Consider the following 7,687-nt stretch of genomic DNA (forward strand, 5'->3'; position numbering starts at 1 on the left):
GCTCAGTCTTGGCTAAGTGAAGATACAGTTCACAAGCATTTATGTCAAGTCATTTGCAATACAGTGATAAATCTGCGCAATTTTACTTCCAGCTCAACAGGGCATTGGACGTTACTAAATCGTTTAACATACGTAACGTGATACTCTATGATAAAAATGATCCATTAGTGAGCTGAGTGACAAAAAAGCGTGTCTAAAAAAAATCCGTAAGAATAGGCCAAGATCATTTGCATTTATATTTTAATGATATCCAAATGGTCTTCTAACTGATGAGCAATAAAACTCTAGAAAGAGTTGAACTTACTGGCAGGCTTTATTCTGTTGCAGTGTTCTGTTTGACATAATTCCATAACCTCTTCCCTTCAATAAATGTCAACTACGTTGTTTTATTTTTTTAATTTCGTAAATGCCCTAGCTGTGAAGAGAGACAGAGCATGAAAATTGTGAGGGATATATCACGTTTTGCATTCACATGCTCATGGGTTCTGTTAGGGTGACTGAAGGGCCAGAGACGATCCTGCGGGAAGACTTTCAAGCAACAATAAATATGGAATTTGTTTCCAACTCAGTGTTTTGAAATGCTTTGAAAGCTTTAATCAAAAGGCCTTGCTATGATCATCTCTGGTAGAGGAATAAGAGTAGTATTTTATTTTTATTTTATTTTTATTTTCGGTGGTACTTTTTCTGAAAACCACCAATGGGGAAGACAGGGGACTTCATGACAACATAGATTAAAAAAATGCTATAAACGTATCTACTGGCAGAAGATGATAACAGTTTTTGAAGATCGCCGACCAGTCAAGAACTGCTACAGCCAGATGACAAACCTCCATTGCTCTTACTCTGAAGCTCGAGTAGTTAATGAAAAGGTCTGTGTGATACAGTAGTATCTGACACAAAGGAACAGCCTCAAAGGCCTTTGAAGTCCTTTCTTATCAAATGTCCTTTAGAAGGTAGAACAAGGCATTAAAATAAGATCTTTGTGGTAGTTCCACATCATCTGCAGGGACCATGACCATCTGGCTTTCAGTGCTCTCTCTGGCTGATTGGAGAGTGTGGGACTGGTCTTCTGTTGATGTGTCTATTAAGAGACACTTTTGCAGACTGTGTGATTTGCAAACATTATAAAATGATTGCATTATAATGGCCTAATCCACCTCCTACAAAAAAAATTGGAAGACACTTAAATCTTCTCCGGGGCTGAAATTAAATGCGTTTGTGAAGAAGTCACAGAAAGCACCGAGCATGGTCAATACTTGCACCCTGCCTCACAGCGTTTGATACGGGACAAGCAGAAAAAGGGAAATTAAGAGCTTTCATTTCTGTGGGTACTTACTTTTACACTGTTATTGACACAGAACCTTTAGATGCAGATTTGGTCTTGGAAAACTGTTTGTTTTGGAGCATAAGAAAGATGGAGATGGCCTTAAATAATCCCTTACCCTACACGTCTTGGAATAAACTAAGAAAATAATGTGCCATTTTGCACAAGCATGAATTGGGATCCATACAAATAATGAATAGCAAATGAAGCGCATTGTAATGAGTGAAATGAGGCTAACGACAAAGCTGTCCCTGAGTGTCTTCCTCCTAAGGTCAAGGCTGACAGAAATAAGCGAAGCTAATAAACTTAATCCTCGACCCAGCTTTAACAGTATTCCCAAAAGCCATTTCAGAAAATATAAACACGTTAAAGACAGCCAGAAACCTAATCTGCTCAACAATCACAGATTTCTCAGTTGTGTGTTGAAGACATAGCAACCTAAATTACCCTTGAAATGACTCTATTTCAAGTCATATGCTTTTCTGCGCTTCATACTAGTAGTACAAGAACTTATTCCAGACAAGGACTTAGCTTGGGTTTATGTTAACGTATAATTTGTAAAAGTTTGTAATAAACATGCCTCGCTGAGACTGGCAGAAATTATAGGAAGGAAAACACCACTACTAACTTTGGGCTACTTGCTTTGATTCAGACCTCATTGTGTTATGTTTGTTATGGGAGCTTCAAAACTGCAGAGAAGTGATGAATCGTTGTGTGACTAAGACCAGAATTTCCAAAGCAGCCTCTTCTTTTTAGAAACTCTCTTTTGATTAAGGATTTTGACTTCCAGTGTAAATATTCACCAGAGGCCTGATGCTTAGGACGGGAAGCATACTAACAGGCTTTCATTCAGGTAGGAAGAAACATGCAATGCATAATTCAAGACCTTTGGCCTGGCATCCTGTTATACACCCACTGAAGTCGATGAAATTTTAGGGTGTACAGGAAGTGCCAACTGAAACCTTACAAATAAACACTTAGTGAATATTTATATAAATATGGTAAACAGAAAAGAAAAATACCAGTGTGCATGCTGGTGGTCAGTCTGAAATTGCTACTCTTCTCAGGCCAGTTTTTATATCCTTTAGAATAATAGGGCTGTCATTATTTTTCCAATGCTTTTCAACTCGTGGTAAGAGATAGTTTCCCCTCTGTTAGTCACACAAACTAAAAGCAGGTCTGTAATCTCAGTTTAGCAGCATTTGGCAACTAGTCCTGTTTGTAAATGATGAAAGGAAACCAGGCAGGAACCTATTTACCAAGTTTCTCTGCAGAAGCATTCAGTTTTTCCAAGGTTACTCTTCTCTCCACACTGACCAGCTTCTCTGCACTGGATAAAATTTTTGAATCCTTCAAAATACCAGTTTATTGTTGGTACAATTCAGGAGCTTAAAAATTAAAGCATGCATCAATGTCTTTGAAAGTATGTTTTAGAAACTACCATGATACTGCACTTTGTGTGTATGTTCTGTTTTATTATTTAAAACCTGTAGATGTTTTGATCAAAATTGCTCTGAAGAACCACACCTTAAATAATAAAAATCTATGTTTCTTGTTCTTCAGAAATGAAGCTTAATCTATTACTTAACTATCCAGGAAGCTACTGTTCAAAGGTGATGGACAATCTTGAATGAAGTGGAAAAAAGTTGTTGGTATAAATTAAATAAATATTTATTTATAATAAATGGTGGTATTTTAATAATTAGTGAGAAGTCTTGCATTTATAGATTTTTCATAACATACTGTGTAAGTAAGTGATGAAAACAAAAAGTTGATTATTCAACATACAAAAGCCAATCTTAGAGCTACAACAGATGGAGAGTGCCAGAGCCAGAAGAGAGTGAATATTTTTTAAAAGCTGTGTGATCACGTAATTAAATGGAGTCGATTAAATATGAGAATTCACAAACATTCAGGTCAGTTAGGTTCTGTTCTCACTGACACTGGAGAAGTAATGAAATTTCTGTTTTCCTACATGTACACACTGTTTGGAAAATATTTACTAATGTTGAAATTAATAGCATCACGGCCATGCGCTTAGCAAGCCCAAAACTATAACATGACTCGAATGATCAATTACACATAACAAAGTGATTATGGGGGCAAAGAGAACAGCAGAAGTTCTTCCAAATTGCTGAAAAATTACACGTATTGTTAACATTTGTCTCATAAGCATGACCAAACCAGTGACACAGAAGAATGGCAGGAAGGAGAGTGGGAAGAAAAGGGCATGATTGACCTGTTAATGATTACAGTGCTTGACAAAGCTGGAAATAGTTCCACCTTCTCCAAGTCAGATTCTCAAAAGACTATATTCTCTCCTTAAAGAAAAAATTTCATTTAAAAAGCCTTTAAAAATGACACCAAGGACAGTGTCTATCTATCATCTGCAGAGTCTTTTCCAATGATAACTGTAGTTAGGCTTTCCATTTTCCCAGAGATACCGTACGTACCTGTTGCATCTTCTGCTGCACCAGTGGAGATAAAGCAGACACTTGACTGGCTTTATGATTCCTGAGGTCACACAGTTCCTCTGTTTCCTGTTTTATGGTGGGTTCTTTTTTTTTGTATTTAGTTCTCACGTAAGTGGGGCAGCTTTCATATGGTTTTGGAAGTATGTGACCAGCCGTGAAGTCTCAAAGAAACAGTCAGTTTTCTTTTTGGTTTATATTGCTGTAGGTCTGTTTTGGCTTGACTATCTTCCTCTTTACAAGCACCTTTCTGTCAAAGAAACAGAAGACAGCTTTCTTACTCCCCAGCCATCCTGCAAAGTCCTGGGTGAAATAGTCTCCTGTAGCCCACAGGTCTCACAGCAGTAATTCAGTCAAGTGCACAAATTCCACCCTTACCCCTGTGTTTCTTACGCTGACGTTGACAATCTCTGTGGGGAATGACAGCGAGGAGACTGGATGGCTTAAAATATTATTGATGGGCTGCTGCAGGGCTGGCTACAGTTTTTGTAGAGTCACGCACTCTCCATTAATCTTCTGTTAATTCATCTTGTGGCTGAATCCCACAGCTAATGTAGAAGACTTCAGCCCTCTGTTTCGCCAATTTGCTCAAAGGCAGGCTGGTGGCAACTGAAAGCTATCATGGCTAGACCCAATGGTTGGTTGTGAAAATTGCTCTAGTGGCCTTGGTCACAAAATGTCAGTATCTTAAAAGAAATTCCTCCAAAATAACTGCTAGCCGAAGGTTCAGGGGCAACCAAGGGTTTAAAGAAAAGAAGGGTGAACTTGTGTCTTCCCTACAAGTGTTTTCCGTACGCCAGCAATGAAGTGCAAAGGGGCACTTTTATGTTAGCACCACCCAGGCTGTCAATAAAGAACTTCTGTCCTCAGAAATACCAAATCGAGTTCATATGAATTTCCCACTCTTCCAAAACCACTTTCCCACCAGGCAGAAGAGATCACAAAATTAAACAGCATTCCCTCCTTCTCACATCTCTGCAGTTTGTAAGCACTGTGCCTCTCATCATGTTCCCAGGAGGTTTCCTTAACCATAATGTCTCATCTCTGCAAGCAGCTGCTTCCTTTTTGCACAAGAGTTCTTGGAGACTTGCTTCGCTTATGAAAACTAAACCACTGAAAAGCTGGTAAATAGCTAAGTTCTATTGGGAAGATGAAATCCCACTTCAGATGGACAGATTTGCTTAACCTAGAGAATAATTCTGGAATAACTATTGTTTTGGCAAAATTCTAAAATGGAACAAAGTTTGATTGTTCTTGGCTTGTCCTAATTTGCTTACTTTGGGGTTACAGCTGACCCTCAATATGCACGTGTTAGTCCCGTCACTGCTAACAGGAGTTAAATACACACACGGATCTAAGAGAGGCTTGACCGTTTACTCTCAGTGTTCCAAGGTCAGCTGCAGTCCGGACCTTTTACTTTCTCTGTGCTCCACTAATTGAGAACAAAGCTTATGCAAGACTTCCTTGGGGAACATGGGGTCTGAGGTTTTTACAGTCCACAAGGCTAACATTCAAATATGAACCACAGCTGTTTGGACAGGAATCTTGGACCACTCTGTTTTGAACGATAGTGACCTGCTCAGCCTTACCAACTCCTGAAACTGAAATCCCCGCACAGCTAATGACTGGGATGTGAAAACTGCCTGGCAGGCAGACCTGGGTAAAGTGACCAGTTTATAGTGCTCTGGGCTTTGCAGGTGGAAGGGCTGTTCTTTCTCTTCCTCCCCTTCTCCCCCCATTGCTCTACAGATCATTTCATGCATATACATATACGCATATGTAAAGATTTGAATCCGTATTCACCATCCAACCAGCTGACCCAATGTTCTTGTTGCAGATGGTGAAGGTCCTCCCTTCTGCCAAGTACAGGTATTTTTATGAGTCCCTGGTAAGAGGTAAAATAAGAAGGGAAGCAGAGCGTGGGATAAACTAGTCACTCAATTTAAGTAGTGATAGACCTCCAGTGCCCCAACACTTTTAAATGCAATCTATATACCCGTGGTAGTACATGTGTTTTGAAGTATATAACACATATAAAAGTGTCAGTTAAACCTTCCCTTTGATTGAACTGCAATTACACAAGTATTTAGAATATCAGCAATGAGTAATTTTGCAGAGTGAGAGATGATACGCTGGATAATAGTTAACCTATTTAAATGGACTGGCAGTCCACCTTCCAGTGGCCACTGCGGCTTGCATCGGGTGATAATCACGGTGGAGGCTGCTTGGCTGATGGTGTTTTTCTTCAAGTCAATGATGGATCGTCTTATAGCACCTTACATTTAGAATCCATTATCTTCTTTGCAAAAATGATATGTATTCTCTGTATTAATACCCGATTGCAGCAAGACAAAGCATATCTTGATCTGTTTTGAGTGTCTGACCTTTCACATTCATTTTGCTGTTGCAAAGCACATGGAAAGACTGTGGAAAAAAACGCAATTTCTTACCATCTAGTGCTATAATGAATATCTCTATGCATCCCAGATAATAGGAATTCCAGCATTCATGCTTGCTATAGAATATAGCAAGCAAATGCTAAGTATATTCTGTTTGTTTTAATACGGAAATAATTTTGACTGCATCTTTGGCTTTGTATGACATGGAAACTGGTGATTGTTTATGCTTTGCTACTTTTTTTGGTCTGTATTAAAATCCCACATGAGAAACAAATTTTTCTCTAGAAACAAAATGTTACTTTTTTGGGAATGAGTTCTAATTAGTTGGGCAGTACGTCTGTTTCTTTTCAGCTGGGAAAACGCAATGCATATAAAATCCTGATGGATAGCACATGACGCTGGAACCAGCCCCAGCCAATCAGCCACGTCACTTGATTAAAAGAAACCTATAAGAATTTAAGTAAAAAAACAAACCCAACAAGATAGTAAGAGCAGCAAACTGGCTGCAATATGGGATTTCATCATAGCTCTCAGATTGCTTTTCTTTTGCTGGTTGGCCTCCCCACACCTTATTGAAAGTTAACCTGCAGTTGTATTTAATTTAACCATGTGCAGGATTGGTGGTTAAGACCCTAAATATCAATGGTGGAAGACATGTGGTAAGCGGGATGGGGAGGAAATTTGTCATCAGACTACATCGGGCCGCAAGGACCACAGCTTTAGGGCAACGGGCTCTTTGAAGGAACTTGACTGAGAGAAACGCAACAGAAATCCACCCCGGCACAAACCGTGGTATCGCAGACCAATTCCTTTTGTATGGGTTTTGTCTGTCACCGAGACAAAAGGCACGTCTTTCAGAAAGCAAGTAAGCACATATTACGGCAATCACTCACAGCCTCGCTGGGCGCAAAAGCTCCTGAGGATCCCGGGGTTTCACCCGATAGGAGGGTGCGATTTTCGGAGAGGTCTAACGCGGGCTATGAAGAAGTCTGAAGGAGAGGGAGGCAGGCCTTGCGGAGGGACGGAGCGGCATCTGGAATCCCTACGGACAACTGCAGGAATGTTTATTATTCTTTGTTTATTATGTTGAGTGTGTGCTCTCTCCCTCTTCCTCTCTTTGTCTCCCTTTGTTATTTGTGTAATAAAATTCCTCTAGGCATATAAAGTAAGTCATCTGGAATTGTGCAACTCCCTCTGCCAGGAAGCTGGAAAAGCCCCTCTCCTATGCGGAGAGAAAAATACGGACTCATCTCGACCACTGAGAAATTACAGAAATACAGCATTTGTCTTTGGGTTACATTTATAGAGCAAAGAGCTGTGGCAAATAATTGTGCTTCTGACTGTTAAAAAAATCTGCTTTTATCCTGTCCAAGGTGTTATGTTTATTTAAAACTTGAGAAATAATTTGTACATTTTAAAAGAAAGCATGCAAAATACATTAAAAAGGCTCAGTGTCAGTGTTGTTTTTTCTGCCAGCGGGCGCAGAGAAGGAA

The sequence above is a fragment of the Balearica regulorum genome, chromosome 4 (assembly GCF_011004875.1).
Source record: "Balearica regulorum gibbericeps isolate bBalReg1 chromosome 4, bBalReg1.pri, whole genome shotgun sequence".
Taxonomy (NCBI): domain Eukaryota; kingdom Metazoa; phylum Chordata; class Aves; order Gruiformes; family Gruidae; genus Balearica; species Balearica regulorum.